The sequence below is a fragment of the Manis pentadactyla genome, chromosome 7 (genome assembly GCF_030020395.1).
Source record: "Manis pentadactyla isolate mManPen7 chromosome 7, mManPen7.hap1, whole genome shotgun sequence".
Taxonomy (NCBI): Eukaryota; Metazoa; Chordata; class Mammalia; order Pholidota; family Manidae; genus Manis; species Manis pentadactyla.
This window is the reverse complement of record NC_080025.1, coordinates 109114217-109134861: the sequence shown is the minus strand read 5'-3', so window position 1 is coordinate 109134861 and position 20645 is coordinate 109114217. Positions and strand designations below refer to the sequence as shown.

Genomic DNA, 20645 nt, shown 5'->3' with positions numbered 1-20645 from the left:
GAGGACTTTTGCATCTATATATTCATGAGGATATTGACCTGTAATTTACTTTTTTGTAGTGTCTTTGGCTTTTATAATCAGGGTAATACTGACATCACAAAATGAGTTCAAAAGTCTTCCTGCTACTATTTTTTGGAAGAAGTTAAGAAATGTTGGTATTCATTCTTCTTTAAATGTTTGATAGAATTAATCTCTGAAGCCATTTGGTCCTGATATTTTCTTTGTTGGGAACTTCTTCATTATGAATGCAATTTTATTTGTTTTTGGTCTCTGTAAACCAGTATTGACTTTCTATTTCTTCTTGATTCAGTATAGGTAGGTTGTAGGTTTCTAGGAATTTATTCATTTCTTCTAGGTTATCCAATTTGCTGGTGTATAATTGTTCCTAATAGTGACTTATGATCCTGTTTATTTCTGAGGCATATGTTTTAATGTTTCCTCTTTCATTTCCTATTTTATTTATTTGAGTGTTCTCTTTTTTATTAGTTTAGCCAAGAGTTTGTGTAGTATATCTTTTCAAAATATGAACTCGTAGTTTCCTCATTTTTTTGTTGTTTCTCTATTCTCTATTTCATTTGTTTCTGCTCTGATGTTTATTTACTTCATTCTGCTAACTTTGGACTTAGTTTCTTCTTTTCTAGTTCGTTGAGATACACAGGTTGTTTATGTGAGATCTTTTTTCTTTTTTAATGTAGACATTTCTGACTATAAACTTTCCTCATAGTATTGCTTTTGCTCTATCCCCTAAGTTTGGGTATGTTATGTTTTCATTTGTCTTGAGATATTTTCTGATTTCTCTTTGATTTCTTATTTGAACCAATGGTTAGGCAAGAGTTTGTCACTTATTTTACATACATATATACATTTTTCCATTTTCCTTTGGTTATTGATATCTAGTTTTATTTCTTTGTGGTTGGAAAAGATACTTGGCAAGATTTTAATCTTCTTAAATTTCTTTAAGCTTGTTTTGTGGCCTAACCTGTGATCTACTTTGGATAGCAGACTACTTGAGAAGAATGGGTATTCTGTTTGCTATTGGATAGAATGTACTTTATATGTCTGTTAGGTCCATTTGGTATGTAAGTGTTTTTCAAGTCCACTGTTTTCTTGTTGATTCTCTGTCTGGATAACTTATCCATTTTTGAAAGTGGAATTTTGAAGTCTCCTACTATTATTATTTTGCTGTCTATTTCTCCCTTGGGCTTGTTCACAGTCTAATTAAAGTTTAATCTACCTCTGGATGTCCTTTCTCTCCTGCATTTTCAACTACAACGTGGAGTATTATTCTTGACTCCTAATGGATCTGGCCTGACCTCAAATCTTTGTTTTACAAAATTCCCCAAAACCCTAATGCTAAAAAGCTATGATTTTCAGAAGTTTTCCAGCTTAGGATTTTAGTCTCCCACCCCAAAAAGCCCCAGGATTCATCAAAATGTCTCCAACACATTGGTGAAGTTCTTGAATTTCTTGAATTCTCAGGCCTGAATTTGAAAATGCCGCTATGATAAAAAGAAGTTGTTTCATTCAGGTCACTTACTTGATTTTCTTTTCCCTCTGCTGTCTTGGCCTCTCCACTCAGTGACTTATATGAACTTTACTCTTCAAATAGATAACTTCTGTATTTTATTTTCTTTGGCTTTTTAAATTGTTCTTGGAGCCCTTATCAGCTGATAGCCATTCCATCCCATGAAGATGCAGAAGCTAATGTCATTTTTAATGGTTAATAATGTAAGAAATTCTTATAGTCGTGAAAATTTCAAACTGCATTCAACAAAAAAAGATGGTAACTTTCTCCCCTATATGCAAAAATTAGCTCTGTAAATTTTCTAGAATTTCTGTTATGAAATGAACAAGCTCCAGTAAAGTGCTTTGTAAGTTTTGGGGTGCATATCTAATGCCTGTTTATCGTAGCAACACTCCATAACACTCTGACCCTGACTCTCTGAGCTTTGGTCACATTGGCTTTGTTTCAGGTCCTACAACATCTCATGCTCCTTTTTGTCTTAACACTACCACCTGTTCTTTCCCCTTCCCATTATCTAGCCATCTACTAATTCTTTAGATCTTACTCTGCTCTCCTCCACCCCTGAGACTAGATCAGATCTGCCTGACCCTCTCTTCCAGAATTCTCTCTACAAGTATGATTGAATAATTACTTGGGTAAATGGGTGCTATTTGGAGGCGGAGCCAACAAGGCGGCGTGAGTAGGACAGTGGGAATCTCCTCCCAAAAACATATATACTTTTGAAAATACAACAAACACAACTAGCCCTAAAAGAGAGACCAGAAGACGCAGGACAGTGGCCAGACTGCAGCTACACCAGCGAGAACCCAGCGACTGGTGAAAGGGGTAAGATACAAGCCCCGGCCCGGCGGGACCCGAGCGCCCCTCCCCCCAGCTCCCGGCGGGAGAACAATAGGCAGAGCGGGAGGGAGACGGAGCCCAGGACTGCCGAACACCCAGCCCCAGCCAACCGGGCCAGAGCGCAGACACAGTACATGCCCAGGGGGCCCTGGATACTGGGGGAACAGGGAGTAAGACCTCTGTGCGGGTTCTGAAGCTGATGCCCCTGTGACAAAGAAAAGCGGGGGCTTTTTGAAAGTCTTAAAGGGACAGGGACTTAACAGCTTGACGGAAACAACCCAGGTCACAGTACAGCAGCTGGAAATTACAGGGAAAACCGGGTGCACTAACCCCCTGGGCAACAGCTCTGAGACCCCTCACGGAGGCAAACAGTCAAGCAGCCCCCCCATCCATTACCCCACCGGGCGCTGCGAAAGCAGAGAAGCAGCCTGAGACAAATTCCGCCCACAGAAAGGGAAATTTCTCCCTTCCTGCCAGGCAAGACACAAAGACCCACTCTACACGCAATTACCCAACACAAGCCACTAGGGGTCGCAGTTGTCCCAGTAAAGAAAGGCCAGTAGCAAGTGAAAATTTTGGCCCTCCCAGCTGACAGACAATAGCACCTGTCAACATGAAAAGGCAAAAAAATATGATCCAGACAAGACTAACCCAGACAGCTTCAGCATCTGCTACATCTTCCCCTGAGAAGGAATCTGGGGAGATAGACTTAGCCAGTCTTCCTGAAAAAGAATTCAAAACAAAAGTCATAACCATGCTGATGGACTTGCAGAGAAATATGCAAGAACTAAGGAAGGAGAATTCAGAAATAAAACAAGCTCTGGAAGGACTTCAAAACAGAATGGACGAGATGCAAGAGACCATTAATGGACTAGAAAACAGAGAACAGGAACGCAGAGAAGCTGATGCAGAGAGAGATAAACGGATCTCCAGGAATGAAAGAATTTTAAGAGAGCTGAGTGATCAATCTAAAAGGAATAATATAAGAATCATAGGTATTCCAGAAGAAGTAGAGAGAGAAAAGGGGATAGAAAATGTCTTTGAAGAAATAATTGCTGAAAATTTCCCCAAACTAGGGGAAGAAATGGCCTCTCAGACCACAGAGGTACACAGAACTCCCATGACAAGGGATCCAAGGAGGGCAACACCAAGACACATAATAATTAAAATGGCAAAGATCAAAGACAAGGACAAAGTATTACAAGCAGCCAGAGAGAAAAAAAAGGTTACCTACAAAGGAAAACCCATCAGGCTATCATCAGACTTCTCAACAGAAACCCTACAGGCCAGAAGAGAATGGCATGATATACTTAATGCAATGAAACAGAAGGGCCTCGAACCAAGACTACTGTATCCAGCACGAATATCATTTAAATATGAAGGAGGGATTAAACAATTCCCAGACAAGCAAAAGTTGAGGGAATTTGCCTCCCACAAACCACCTCTACAGGGCATCCTACAGGGACTGCTCTAGATGGGAGCACTCCTAAAAACAGCACACAACAAAACACCCAACATATGAAGAAGGGAGGAGGAGGAATAAGAAGGGAGAGAAATAAAGAATCATCAGACTGTGTTTATAATAGCTCAACAAGCGAGTTAAGTTAGACAGTAAGACAGTAAAGAAGCTAACCCTAAACCTTTGGTAACCACAAACTTAAAGCCTGCAATGGCAATAAATTCATACCTTTCAATAATCACCCTAAATGTAAATGGACTGAATGCACCAATCAAAAGACACAGAGTAATAGAATGGATAAAAAAGCAAGATCCATCCATATGCTGCTTACAAGAGACTCACCTCAAACCCAAAGACGCGCACAGACTTAAAGTCAAGGGATGGAAAAAGATATTTCAAGCAAACAACAGAGAGAAGAAAGCAGGTGTTGCAATTCTGGTATCAGACAAAACAGACTTCAAAATAAAGAAAGTAACAAAAGACAAAGAAGGACATTACATAATGATAAAGGGCTCAGTCCATCAAGAGGATATAACCATTATAAATATATATGCACCCAATACAGGAGCACCAACATACCTGAAACAAATATTAACAGAACTAAAGGAGGAAATAGAATGCAATGCATTCATTCTGGGAGACTTCAACACACCACTCACTCCAAAGGACAGATCCACCAGACAGAAAATAAGTAAGGACACAGAGGCACTGAACAACACACTAGAACAGATGGACCTAATAGACATCTACAGAACTCTACATCCAAAAGCAACAGGATACACGTTCTTCTCAAGTGCACATGGAACATTCTCCAGAATAGACCACATACTAGGACACAAAAAGAGCCTCAGTAAATTCCAAAAGATTGAAATCCTACCAACCAACTTTTCAGACCACAAAGGCATTAAACTAGAAATAAACTGTTCAAAGAAAGCAAAAAGGCTCACAAACATATGGAGGCTAAACAACACGCTCCTAAATAATCAATGGATCAATGACCAAATCAAAATGGAGATCCAGCAATATATGGAAACAAATGACAACAACAACACTAAGCCCCAACTTCTGTGGGACGCAGCAAAAGCAGTCTTAAGAGGAAAGTATATAGCACTCCAAGCATATTTTAAAAAGGAAGAGCAATCCCAAATGAATGGTCTAATGTCACAACTATCAAAATTGGAAAAAGAAGAACAAATGAGGCCTAAGGTCAGCAGAAGGAGGGACATAATAAAGATCAGAGAAGAAATAAATAAAATTGAGAAGAATAAAACAATAGCAAAAATCAATGAAACCAAGAGCTGGTTCTTCGAGAAAATAAACAAAATAGATAAGCCTCTAGCCAGACTTATTAAGAGGAAAAGAGAGTCAACACAAATCAACAGTATCAGAAATGAGAAAGGAAAAATCACAACAGATCCCGCAGAAATACAAAGAATTATTAGAGACTACTATGAAAACCTATATGCTAACAAGCTGGGAAACCTAGGAGAAATGGACAACTTCCTAGAAAAATACAACCTTCCAAGACTGACCCAAAAAGAAACAGAAAATCTAAACAGACCAATTACCAGCAACGAAATTGAAGTGGTAATCAAAAAACTACCAAAGAACAAAACCCCCGGGCCAGATGGATTTACCTCGGAATTTTATCAGACATACAGGGAAGACATAATACCCATTCTCCTTAAAGTTTTCCAAGAAATAGAAGAGGAGGGGATACTCCCAAACTCATTCTATGAAGCTAACATCACCCTAATACCAAAACCAGGCAAAGACACCACCAAAAAAGAAAACTACAGACCAATATCCCTGATGAACGTAGACGCAAAAATACTCAACAAAATTTTAGCAAACCGAATTCAAAAATACATCAAAACCATCGTACACCATGACCAAGTGGGATTCATCCCAGGGATGCAAGGATGGCACAACATTTGAAAGTCCATCAATATCATCCACCACATCAACAAAAAGAAAGACAAAAACCACATGATCATCTCCATAGATGCTGAAAAAGCATTTGACAAAGTTCAACATCCATTCATGATAAAAACTCTCCGCAAAATGGGAATAGAGGGCAAGTACCTCAACATAATAAAGGCCATCTATGAAAAACCCACAGCCAACATTATATTGAATAGCGAGAAGCTGAAAGCATTTCCGCTGAGATCGGGAACTAGACAGGGATGCCCACTCTCCCCACTGTTATTTAACATTGTACTAGAGGTCCTAGCCACAGCAATCAGACAAAACAAAAAAATACAAGGAATCCAGATTGGCAAAGAAGAAGTCAAACTGTCACTATTTGCAGATGACATGATACTGTACATAAAAAACCCTAAAGACTCCACCCCAGAACTACTAGAACTGATATCGGAATACAGCAAAGTTGCAGGATACAAAATCAACACACAGAAATCTGTGGCTTTCCTATATACCAACAATGAACCAACAGAAAGAGAAATCAGGAAAACAACTCTATTCACAATTGCATCAAAAAAAATAAAATACCTAGGAATAAACCTAACCAAAGAAGTCAAAGACTTATATTCTGAAAACTACAAGTCACTCTTAAAAGAAATTAAAGGGGACACTAACAGATGGAAACGCATCCCATGCTCATGGCTAGGAAGAATTAATATCGTCAAAATGGCCATCCTGCCCAAAGCAATATACAGATTTGATGCAATCCCTATGAAACTACCAGCAACATTCTTCAATGAACTGGAACAAATAATTCAAAAATTCATATGGAAACACCAAAGACCCCGAATAGCCAAAGCAATCCTGAGAAAGAAGAATAAAGTAGGGGGGATCTCACTCCCCAACTTCAAGCTCTATTATAAAGCCATAGTAATCAAGACAATTTGGTACTGGCACAAGAACAGAGCCACAGACCAATGGAACAGACTAGACAATCCAGACATTAACTCAGACATATATGGTCAATTAATATTTGATAAAGGAGCCATGGACATACAATGGCGAAATGACAGTCTCTTCAACAGATGGTGCTGGCAAAACTGGACAGCTACATGTAGGAGAATGAAACTGGACCATCGTCTAACCCCATATACAAAAGTAAACTCAAAATGGATCAAAGACCTGAATGTAAGTCATGAAACCATTAAACTCTTGGAAGAAAACATAGGCACAAACCTCTTAGACATAAACATGAGTGACCTCTTCTTGAACATATCTCCCCGGGCAAGGAAAACAACAGCAAAAATGAACAAGTGGGACTATATTAAGCTGAAAAGCTTCTGTACAGCAAAAGACACCAGAACAAAAAGGAACCCTACAGTATGGGAGAATATCTTTGAAAATGACACATCCGATAAAGGCTTGACGTCCAGAATATATAAAGAGCTCACACGCCTCAACAAACAAAAAACAAATAACCCAATTAAAAAATGGGCAAAGGAACTGAACAGACGGTTCTCCAAAAAAGAAATACAGATGGCCAACAGACACATGAAAAGATGCTCCACATCGCTAATTATCAGAGAAATGCAAATTAAAACTACAATGAGGTATCACCTCACACCAGTAAGGATGGCTGCCATCCAAAAGACAAACAACAACAAATGTTGGCGAGGCTGTGGAGAAAGGGGAACCCTCCTACACTGCTGGTGGGAATGTAAACTTGTTCAACCATTGTGGAAAGCAGTATGGAGGTACATCAAAATGCTCAAAACAGACATACCATTTGACCCAGGAATTGCACTCCTAGGAATTTACCCTAAGAATGCAGCAATCAAGTATGAGAAAGACCAATGTACCCCTATGTTTATCGCAGCACTATTTACAATAGCCAAGAATTGGAAGCAACCTAAATGTCCATCGATAGATGAATGGATAAAGAAGAGGTGGTACATATACACAATGGAATACTACTCAGCCATAAGAAAAGGGCAAATCCAACCATTTGCAGCAACATGGATGGAGCTGGAGGGTATTTTGCTCAGTGAAACAAGCCAAGCAGAGAAAGAGAAATACCAAATGATTTCACTCATCTGTGGAATATAAGAACAAAGGAAAAACTGAAGGAACAAAACAGCAGCAGAATCACAGAACTCAAGAATGGACTAACAAGTACCAAAGGGAAAGGGACTGGGGAGGATGGGTGGGTAGGGAGGGATAAGGGGGGGAGAAGTAGGGGGGTATTAAGATTAGCATCCATAGCGGGGTGGGAGAAAGGGGAGGGCTGTACAACACAGAGAAGACAAGTAGTGATTCTACAACAGGTTGCTACGCTGATGGACAGTGACTGTAAAGGAGTATATAGGGGGGACCTGGTATAGGGGAGAGCCTAGTAAACAAAGTATTCGTCATGTAAGTGTAGATTAATGATTAAAAAAAAAAAATGCAGTTCCTATGTGGTGACCTCTAAGGAGTTCTACACAATGATATAAAGGACATATAAAAGTGTAGGCAAAGGGTCTGTTTGTGTTTATACAGAGGATCAAAGCCTAATTTGGCTACCCCAAAAATGAACTAAGATACGATATGAAAAAGAACTTCCAACATCAGCACTCTCGGGAAGACTCATGACAGAAGATGATCAGAAAAAAAAAAAAAAAAAAAAAAACTCCAACAAAGATCCACGCACTGTCACAGGTGTAGATGCACTCATCCCACCAGTTCCTGGACTTGCCATGGGAATGATGAAGGAGATATCTAAGCTGGCCTGTGCATGCAGTAAAACAAATTTGGACTGGATCTATACTGTTGGAACTCAACCAAGAATTAGGAGAAGTGCAAATTGTAGCACTCCAAAATCTTACAACCACAGACTATTTATCGTTAAAAGAACATATGGGATATGAACAGTCCCCAAGAATGGGGTGTTCTAGTTTATCTGAATTCTCTCAGACTGTTTAAGTTCAGTCGGACAATATCCACCATATCATAGATAAGTTTTCACAAATGCCTAAGGTGCCTAACTGGTTTTCTTGGTTTCACTGGAGATGGCTGGTAATTACAGGTATGCTTTGGTTAGGTAACTATATTCCTATTATGTTAATGTGTGTGCACAATTTAATTAGTAGTTTAAAACCTATCCATGCTGAAGTTACTCTACAAGAAGATATGTCAAAGAAATAATCAATCTTCCCAGGTTTTCTTCTGCCTGCTACTTCTATAGCTTTTCTTCTTCCTACCTAATCACAACCTTTAAATAGAACTCGTGCCACATGTCGAATTTACCGAGTATCATAATTCTTCCAAGTGGTAAAGACACCTCAAGACAAAAGCTGGGCATAGAAGCCACAGGGCATAAATATGCAAAGAAGTAAAAAGCTAACCTTTTCAAACGATAAGGCTTCTCTCTCACTTACCAACTTAACATTTCCCTGTATGGCCCCGGAAGATGACTGGTTAGCCAGAGACGGGTAAGATTCCTCAAGGGAGGAACAACCTAAGACAGGCACAGTCGCAGGGGGCCATCTGGTGAGAAAATGGGGAGCAGCAGAGGTGAGGCTTAGAACCTCCCCCCTCATGTTCTGAGAGAAATCTTCTGCATACATGGATGTTTATTGCCCTCGTCTAGCTTGGATTAACACATAGTCTACAGGCACACACCTGATCATCTACATTTGCTCTCTTACAACACTAAACTCTGTTTTCTACCTTTATCTCGTATCTACCTACCACTTCAGCATTTTATTAAAAATAATAATAATAGAGAAATGTGGTATTCACATATAAATCAAGTTTAAAAATCAAATGAATATTCATATTTGAACTGACTGTGTATAGTTCATAATGCATGAACAAAACCGAAAGCTTCTGTGATGACTGCCCTTGCACTGTTCACCATGTAACTTATTCACTATGTAAGAATTTGTACTCCATGTAAGAATTTGTTCGTTATGCATCAGAAGATTGGAGACTGACGAAAATTAGGCTTGGGGTGGATTAATGATTGTGCATTGAGTATTGATCCCCCTATACAGAAATTTATTGTGGTTAACAACTATTTGATCAATAAATATGAGAGATGCCCTCACAATATATATATATATATATATATATATATATATATATATATAAACACACTTCCAATTGTAAAATAAATAAGTAACCGGGATGTAATGTATAGCATAAGGAATATAGTCAAAATATTGTAACAACTTGGTATGGTGATAGCTGGTACCTAGAATTATCATGTATATAAATGTTGAGTCGCTGTGTTGTACACCTGAAACTAATGTAATGCAATGCTGTTGTCAACTACCCTTCAATAAAAAATAAAAAAATAAAAAAATAAAAAATGGGTGCTATTTGCTGGTGTCTCCCTGACTCCTCCCCAGATTATAAACTCCATGATGAGGACTGTGTTTATTTTTTTCCACTTTTGTATCCATAACAGTGGACAAGACATAGAATGTGGTCCCTTAAATATTATGCACAGGAATAGCTAAATGTCCATAACATACAGCTAAGAGTAGTATGTTACTTCCAATTCTTACTGCTGCCACTTTTTGCAGTGTTACTCTGGACAAGTTGCTTAAGCTCTCTTGAGGCTTATTTTCCCCACCTAAAATATGGATATTCCATAGTTATGCTATTATAATGTACTGAATTGTGTCTCCTCTTCCCATCACCCCTGAATTCATATGTTTAAGCCCCAACCCTCCATGTGACTGAATTTGGAAACTGGCTCCCTTTTTGGAGATAATTGTGGTTAAATGTGGCCATAAGGATGGGGCCTTAATCTGATAGAACTGGTGTCCTTATAAGAACAGAAAGAGACACTAGAGTTCACTCATGCTCACTTTCTTTCTCCACATGTGCACAGAAGAAAGGCTATGTGGACACTTGGTAGGACAATGGCCATCTGCTAACCAGGAAGAGATCCCTCATCAGAAATCAAATTTACCAGCACTCTGATCACGAACTTCTAGCCTCCAGAACTGTGAGAAAATAAATTCCTGTTTTTTAAGACATTCAATCTGTGATAATTTGTTTTTGCAGCCTGAGCAAACTAATATAGTCATATAGTCATAGAGTCATTATGAGACAAATAAGTTATGCAGAGACTTAAAACAATATATAACCTAATAATTAACATTGGTTAATTTATAAGATAAAGAATAAATCCAAAGTATGGAGTAGCAAAATCTTCCAGGAATATCCTAGATATTCTCTTATTGTCTGCAGAAATCTTGCAAATTTCCATTGCTTCTCTGAGAGGAAAAGAATTATTTGACACTTGAAACAGAGATGCTAATCATATCAATAGCGTTCTGTGGCTTCCCTTGCAAATGACCCTAGTCCATGTACTGGGACTAATGTGTGTTATGGTGACATCACAGTTCTTCCAGGAGCTGGAGATTCTTCCTATCCTGAAACCTAGGACTCAAGCTATTTACAGTGACGGTTTCCTTGCCAGGGTGCATGAGGATAAAAGCAGCAATAGCTACAGCTGCAGACCATTCAACTAGCCAGGCTCCTAGAGCTGAACCCGTATATTCCCAACCCTATCCAGATTCATCCACATACTCTGTTACTAGTTCTTGACTCTCCACCTGACATCTACTTTTGATTCTTTGCTTGACCTGACACACTTTGGCTCATTACACACAAGACTCTGCCTCAGATTCAGCTCTCCTGACTTCTTGATTGACTATTTCCCAGTTAAACCCATCTGCCAATACTTTCCCTCAAGCAGACTTGAAGTCTGATTTTTCCCTTCTCAATAATGCCCTCTTCAATTTTTGTCTCCTTTCTTTCTTTTGGCCCCTTTCTTGTAACTGCAGCTCAGCCTCAGGCTTTGGAACAACTCACTCCCAATAGGAAGGGTTTATTCACATCTCAAGAGATTCTTCGTGAACCATTTGCTGTTCTAACCATGTCGTTATGACCCGCCTGGTTCTCCTAAGAAGTTCTTCTCTGTTTCTTTGTGATAATTCATTCTATAGCTAGAACACTGTAGTTGTACTTTGACCTTTATTTGCACTATCATCATCTTCATAATCCGTCAGTTGCCCCTGTGTTGTCATGTTGAAGGTCAAATTCCCTGACCCTGTCTTGTATGAACATGTGCCGTAAGACTGGGTCCTGAGAGATTTTCCAGCTGCTGAACATCTGGTATCCCGCATGTTGACAGCTTCTAGATTCCTTGTCTCTGTGCTCTGTCCATACTTAATCAGGATATTGTGCAAGACTCCCAGATGGTCTGCCCCAGATCACGGCTCTTCCATTCTGCCTTAACCCTCCTGCTAAGCTGTGCCATGCATTCTCTCAATCTGCCTGCAGGAGACACACTCTCACATGACTCCCAAGGAGCCCAGCTCTGACTCTGGCTTAGGTAACACAATGAAAAAGAAGAGGAGAGGTTAAAAAGTTCTTCCGAGAGTATGTTCCTTTTTTTTTTTTTTTTTTAACTTTCTTCTTTACCTCTTTCTATATGGCACTTTCTTGCTTTTGTTCTCTTGAAGACTGCTCCATTCTGTATGATGGAACCTCTCCCTCAAGGTGACTCACCCGCTTTTGAAAGCCAGAAAAGACTACAATAGGGTTTACAGGAAGAAAACAGTGAAGGCTTCTGAGAGTCCGGTAGTAAGGAGGCCAGATAAGGATTGGAGCCCAATTTATTTCTGGGGAGGGTGGGGAATGAAAAAGGATGTGTGTGTGCAAGAAGTATTCCTCTGCATATGAGATATGACTCCAGTGATTGATAAGAATTTTTAATCAGTTGTCATGAAAATTTTATTTCTCTTCTCCTTTGTTCTTTGTGAGAGATATGATTAATTCTACTGTGTGCATATCTTCCTTGTAGCCTTGACTCTGCATGTCCAATACCACATTGACATAGTCACTTCCCCACCTGTGTAGGTATGGAGGCATTGCTATACCTTCATAATGTCCTGTTCTCTGATACATGCAGAGAGATGGGCACATGGGACACACAGCATTATTTTATCAATATTACATTAAAGAATTGTATTCTCCAAATTGAAGTTGAAACATTGAAATCTGAAGACAATTCTCATTTGAGTTATGAGCAATGTCATATTTTTCTTATCGGTCAAATTTCTTTATACAGTGACTTACTTCAATGACAATAACATCACCAATTCAACCAAAGAAAATAGATTTGCTTGAACCTAGACTGTTAAATATTTCTTAATCAATTATTTTATGTGTGTGTTAGAGTTGGGCTTCCACAAAGAATGGAGGATATCTCCATTCTTTTGCAGAAAACTTGAGCACACATAAAAATATAAATGCCATTCAGACATGCTTCCAATGCCTCACTGAAGAATAATAGCTTGCTAAAGAAAACAGCCCCCGTTCTAGGAAAATGAGGAAGATGTCTGAGAGGAGCAGTGAGCTGTGTGACAGATGGGTCTAACAGACAAACACCACAGGCAGGACCTGGAGACCTGGAACAATGGAGCCTGCACACAAGGTCACCGTGTTCAAGGATGAGCTCTGAGTGTGTCATATGCAGAACTTGCCAAGTGAGGTTAAATAAACCTTGCAGAAAATATATAATCTCGTACTGAATGAGAAGCTCTGTCTCTTTCCCTGGATGTCAAATTTAGATGCTATGTGTTGATTTCTTAATAGTTAGGTTCAGGTTTTGAAATTTGCTCTGAGATTTGGGACATAGAGACTTTAAAGAGGAAAAAGACATGAATCATAGAAGGTACCTATGACCAAATGTTTGAGACTCACTAGTTACTATTATTTAAAGATTCCATCACACACCCAATTTTTGTAGAAGAAAGTAATGGGCACACTAGCTCAATATTTGGTATATGGTAGGTGGCTAGTATATCTGTGATGATTGAATGGATTCATGAAAGTATAAGAGAGAAATCAAGAGGAAGGGGGAAAGATGGAGAAGGAAGAGGGAAAAAGAAAGGAATAAGGAGAAGACAGAAAAGAAGTAGGTTCTCTGGGTCCCAGCAGCCATGCTGTTGTCACTTGTGGGCCTTGAGCTGGCTAGTATTTTCCTGGCTTCAAAGTCTGCATACCTAACAAATGTCTTTCTTTACTGAGATGATTGTCTAATATATTATGAGCTGTTTGCTGAAGAGTGCAGCACATCTCTGTGAGACCTGAAAGAAGGTAAAGATGTAGTTCCTGCTTCTATGGACATGATCTATTACTAATACAAAAGAGCCAGATAATAGTTTTAAAACAATATCTGCAACATTTATTTGCTAATGATATTTAGCTATCTCACCCATATATCTTGTGTTTCCTCTTCCCAAAATATTCTGCCATATTCAATCCCTCTCACATATCCTTGAAGCCTAAACTCATATTCCATTTCCTTCTGGAGCCCTCCCTGGTCACCTTAGACACTTTCATCTGCTGTCTCAAAATGCTGTACCTAAGCGTCTCATTCTTCCTTCCTTTATTTCTTTATTAATTGCCACTTTTTTTTATTTTAGTCATGTGTATGCTTGTTTTTAACACCGAATTTCTTTCAGAACTTACTATTTATAGTAGACATGAGCTGTTAACTGAATGGGTGAAACAATGGTGAAAAATTTCCTTGACTTTATTAAACATATTCCTGATAGGGTTCAATGTGGATCTAATTGAGTAATTGTTGTCATACCCCAGGAATAAACTGTAGACACAGGGCAGACTCCCCTAGGGGAGCAGGCCTGCCTCCTTGGCCCTCCTTAAGCCGCCTTGTCTTGGGCAGGAATCTGTTTTATCTGTGACTGACCCCTGAAGCTCATCAAGAAACCTGGCCTCAAACTCCAATTTCCGTCTGCCCTCTCTTATCGCCCTACTTAAAACCCTTCTTCGGTTCCTTTTAGTGAACAGAATGAAGTCTAGCACCTACCATGTAATGTAAGCCCTTTACGATCTGACTCAACTTATATTTCAAGGCATATCTCCCTTCATGACCCCCTTTTCTCACCCTCATCCTATGCCCCAGACTTACAGACCTCGCCATACCTAGAATATTCTCTTTCATACCTCCAGGTTATTTCTTCTTTCTTTAGACTCCAAATGTACAGCTAGACACTAGGACTGAAGGCCAAATTGTATCATAAAGGAATTTATTTCTCTTTTAAAACTTCCTCAGACCTTCCATTCTCTCTTGAAGATATATAAACTTGCTAGTGTGACATATAAGATTGGTCCTGCTAGCCTTTGTAGTTCTATATCCAGCCTCTCTGCCACTGGCACCAGAATTCTCCTGAATTCTCTCCTGCCTGAACAATTTCTTCATTGTTCTGCTCTGATCTCAGCCCCCACACAGGAGAGCATCTCAGCTTTGCCTGAGGCCTGGTTGGGGACTATTTCCTTGTGTCTAGTCAGTTCCCTTCCCAGTGCTTTCCTCCAACCTTGCTTGGGTCTTGGTGGTAATTGTTCAATGGCCCAAGGAGATCCTTAGTATCCAAAGTATGACGTGGATGTGGCTTCTGTGACTGTTTTATAAAGACTCCATAATAAAGCTAACATTAGAGACCAGTCTACAAAGTGAGAGTCCTAAAACATAGAGTGGAATTCAAGAAACGGCATTAAGCAATCCGTATCTTCATGAGTGCATAGACCCCAGGCCCCAGAACATCCCCTCTTTCTAAACAGAAAAGCAGCTATAATCTACTTTGGGATTTCTCACTTAATTTGATAAACAAATCATTTTAAGTATCTTTTGTACAGTAGTGAATGAAGATTCTGAGATGAATAAAAAAAAAAAATCCCTGCTTTTAAATTTCCTTCTGTCTGGTAGAGGAGAAAGAGGTGCATAAATTATTTACAATAGCAATTACAGGTACATAAAAAGTGCCACAAGAACTTAGAAAAGAGAATAATTAATTTAACTTAAAATGGATATTGAAGTCATCAAAATGCAGTAGCAATGGAGTAAGGCTTGGGCACAGATACACAACAATTACTGGGTCTTTAAGGATGTATTGAAGTTCCAGATGCAGAAAGGAAAAGATCGAGCACTCCAGGTAAAGATAAGATTCTCAGAAAAGGAATGGATGCATGTTTAGGGAATTACCAATAGCTTCATGTGCCTGGAACCTTAGGTAAATGAATAAAACACAGGTGAATGTCTATAGATGAGGCTTGCGAAATACACAGCATGTTGTCACTCTGAGGATTTCTTATTTTATCCTGGAAATTAAGGGAAATGCAAATTTTAGAAAATCAAATGACATTTTAATATTTCAATTCCAAAAGCTTATTTTTAGCAGCAAAATGGAGAAAGGATTGGAGGAGTGCTAGAGAAAAAGAATAATACCATTAACTGACTTTTAATCTGACCAAGTTTAAATATTATAAGGATTGGTGCAAGTTGTCACTACCTATGAGATTTACCCCTAAGCTAAATAAAAATTGAAGACCCTGGGGTTGGAGAAGTCCTTATGTGCTTCAGGTGCATTCATTAGCAAGTGATGACATTTTCATTATCAAATCAATGATAAAAGGACAGGGATAATCACTGAATATTTTGAGAAAACAAAAAGCATATTTTAAAAAGGCATCAGGCAAAAAACTAAGAGTTTGCTGGAAGGGCAAAGAGGAAAAAGTAATTTTACATGTAATTGACACCCTCAAAGGGAAGAGAATGATGTGATAGAAATTCAACTATAGTTGTTATTGAATAACTGAACCCACACAATTAGTGAACTTGTAAGAATTTTCAAAAGGAATCTCACAGATGGTACAGAAATAAAGGTAAAATATAGAAGATTTAAAAGAAATGCTAAGAAATGCCTATGGCAAATCTAACCGTACCAACATCATCCAGAGACAGTGGAATGAAATGGAATACTCAGATAAATAATTGAAGAATATTCCCTATACATAAAAAAGATGAAATCTTTATGTTGAAGGATCTCACCCCGTGCTGAGCCAAATTAACCTAAAAGACTAACATCTAAACACATCAGGATGCAATTTCAAACCACAAAGAACAAACTCACATATCCATTTGGATGTCTAATAAACATCTAAAATTCATATCAAGAAAATGTATATCCGAAGCTGACCTCCTGTGCTCTTCCTACCACCTCCCAGACATATACATAAACTTGTTCCTTGTAAAGTCCTCCCAGCCTCAGGCAACACTAACTCCCTTTTCCAGTTGCTTAAGCGAGAAACCTTAGAGTCAATTCTTGATTTCTCTTTTTCTCCCAAAATTCACCTCCAGTCCTTAAGTGACTCCCATTCTCTCTCCTCCAAAATAATCCACATACGATTGCTGGACCAGGTTTTTTTCTATGAATGACATTTCTGGGACAAATATGAAGCGTCTGTAGGCTAAGGAATAGAATTGCATCTATGTTATTTTCCTGACTTTAGTTATTGTATGTGGTTATATGAGAATGTCTTGTTCTTAGGAAATATTTACTGCATATGATTTGCATGTCGATGGTACTTTGTACCATTTTTAAGGATGTTTTTAGAAGTATAAAATTGTTCCCAAGTTAAAAATTACAAAAAATAAATTAAATCTAAGGTATTTCTACTCTTCACCACTTACATTGTAGTAACTGTGATTCAAGTCACATCTCACTGGGACTATTACTACCAACTCATGGGTTTTCCCTTCTTTTACTCTTGGCTAGCCTTTCGTCTATTCCCAATTCATGCCCCAGAGTGATTTTTCAAGATGTAAGTCAGAAGATGTCATTCCTCTTATCACAATCCTCTAATGGCTCCTTACTTTACTCAGTCAAATCAAAATTGGAAAATGGTCTTTTAGGCCCTACAGAATTTAAACCATCCTCCCTGACTCTGCCTCTTTGATCTTATCTCCTGTCATTCTCTTTCATTGGTATATTCCAACTAAACATAATAATTCCTTGCTTTTCCTCAAACATCCCTGGCATGTTCCCACCTCAGGATGCTGGCTCATGTGGCTTCCTCTTCAGTAATGTTCTTTCCCCAAATATTTGCACAGCTTGCTTCTTCACCCCCTGCACATCTGGCCAAAGGCCATTCCAGTGATTCCCTTCCTGGCCTTCATATTTAAATGCCCACATTGAGCCACTTCCACCCAGCACACTGCATCCCCTTGTATAACCTTGGATATGCTAAAAACCACTGAACTGTACCCTTTAAAGCAGTGAGTTTTATGGTATATGGAGCACATCTCAATAGAGCCTGCTGCCCTGTGCGCAGGAAACCCTGGGTGAGCAGCTGCAGTACGGTCCTCTCGCAAGAGTCCCAGACTCCAGTCACACCGTGCCTCTCCTCTGACTGCTTTTTGCCTGCTTCCTGGTTCCTGTCCCAGCACCCTCTGGGTCTTGAGCCTCCCTGAACCCTATCCATCTCCCCTCCTCAGTCTGACACTTCTTTCTTCACTCCATGCCCTCACATTAGTTACAGGTAGCTTTCTGATCAATGACCTTCCAAAGACTCGCCAACCCCTCAATTATTGGCTCCAGACTGACTCTGAAGTTCTCTTGGGCCTACTTCTGTTATTTCTGCCAGCCCCTGATTCCAAAGCCTGCTCCTGCTTCCCATCATCCTTGTCTTAATTCTAAAATAATCCATGGAAAGACAGAAGTTTTGCCTTATGCTTTCATTCCTTCACCTCTTCCCTTCAAAGTTTATCCCTGTCCCATCCCACAGGGGCTGAAGTGGCCGGCAGAAATCCACAGAGTAGGAGGAAGTGCCACTAATTTTCTCAGCATCCCAAATCTAATCCTCAGCCCTGACTTCCTTGGTCTGCTGCCCAGCCACCTTTGAACCGCACATGCTAGCTATGGCTGAGTGAACGCCAAGACTAGACACTTCGGGCTCTTCTGACAGTGGTGACGTGAGACTCGTAGATGTGTGTGGCAAAGGGTAAGGTTCAATGTTTTTGAAGAGAGGAACTAAGCTGCCAGGAGCATATTGGCCCTCTGTACAGGAAGTAAGGGCCAGTTTTACCATTATGAACACTGGGTGGGATCCATCTTAAAGTTACAACAGTTAGAAGAAGCTACCATTGGATATGCCAGGTATCCAAACATGTGTCAGACACTTCTTGGCAGACTGTTGTACAGAAAGCTCACTGAATTTGATAGTCAAACAAGATGACCAATTCTAAGACAGCAAACTTTGGAAGATTTGTTAATCAACAATATTAGCTGTTCATATATCTGTATCTCCATTATAGCCTGAACATGTCGATCAGCAAATATACAACCTCTGGGTAGACTTTGATTATCTAGTCCTAGTTGTTTCGAGATGTCCTTAATCTACTTAGCTTTTGGGGGGAAGAGAGGTGACAGTAAGAGATATATTTGTATTTCTTTTTAATTGGTTCTGTTTAGACCATATCTTTAGACAAAAGAAACATAGCTTTTCCCTTTCATAGATTTGAAAACAGCACTTATATTTCTCACAAGGCCTCAATACATATTTTCTGGACCATATTCTCTGCTGACATTTATTATGTGCTTAAGAAATGATGTGAATTTTTGCTAATTATCAGGGAAATGCAAATTAGAACCACAATGAGGTATCACCTCACGCCAGTTAGGATGGCCAACATCCAAAAGAAAAGGAACAACAAATGCTGGTGAGGATGCCGAGAAAGGGGAACCCTCCTACACTGTTGGTGGGAATGTAAATTAGTTCAACTATTGTGGAAAGCAGTTTGGAGGGTCCTCAAAAAACTAAAAATAGAAATACCAATTGATTCAGGAATTCCACTCCTAGGAATTTACCCAAAGAAAACAAGATGCCTGATTCAAAAAGACATATGGATCCCTATATTTATTACAGCACCATTTTCAATAGCCAAGATACGGAAGCAACCTAAGTGTCCATCAGTAGATGAATGGATAAAGAAGGCGTGGTACATATACACAATGGAATATTATTCAGCCATAAGAAGAAAACAAATCCTACCATTTGCAACAACATGGGTGGAGCTAGAGGGTATTAGGCTCAGTGAAATAAGCCAGGTGGAGAAAGACATGTACCAAATGATTTCACTCATCTGTGGAGCATAAGAACAAAGCAAAAACTGAAGGAACAAAATATCTGCAGACTCACAGACTCCAAGAAGGGACTAGTGGTTACCAAAGGGAAGGAGTTGAGGAGGGTAGGTGGGGAGGGTGGGAGGTAGAAGGGGATTAAGGGGCATTATGATTAGCACACATAATGTAGGTAGGTCATGGGGAAGGCAGTATCACAGAGAAGACAAGTAGTGACTCTATAACATCTTACTATGCTGATGGACAGTGACTGCAGTAGGGTTTGGGGGCACTTGATAATATGGGTGAATGTTGTACCCACAATGTTGCTCATGTGAAACCTTCGTAAGACTGTATATCAATGGTACCTTAACCAAAAAAAAAAGAAATGATGTGAATTTTAACCTTAGTCAGAGATGCACATAAATAAGGAGGCCCATTTGTAATCAGACAAACCTCTAGTTGAGACATGGCCCTACTGCCTTTTGGTCATATATCCAGCATGGAAAATTGAGGCTCATTGGCTAGGGAGCCTTCCACATATCTTCTGGGCCCTTCTGAGCTGGTCCCTAATAAGTGCACATAACACTCTTGACTCCAGGACTCTTTCTGGGAATACCGGACAAAGGCAAATTCTCTTGTTTTAGACTGGAGTGTGTATATTAAAGACTCAGAAGTGCTGCAATCTTTTTAACTACCATAACAGATGCCAACATATACTAAGCTAATGATGTTGATACCACTTGGCAACAGATGTTTAGGTGTCATGTATAGGAAATATTTCTCCTAGGAAAGAAAACAGGGAGCAAAATCCCAAAGTTTGAACCCATCAAAGTCTGATAACCAAAAAAATGTTAGAGTTTTATCCAGTTTGCATTAATAAAAATGCCATTATTTCATCTGTAATGGACTCAAA

At 39.3% G+C, this 20645-nt stretch overlaps 1 protein-coding gene across 3 annotated transcripts in view; it reads right to left on the bottom strand.

Moving 5' to 3' along the window:
• The window catches only part of GPR141 (G protein-coupled receptor 141), a 51745-nt gene that overhangs the window by 10103 nt on the left and 20997 nt on the right, over nucleotides 1-20645 (bottom strand). The gene's annotated exons all lie outside the window — the stretch shown is intronic.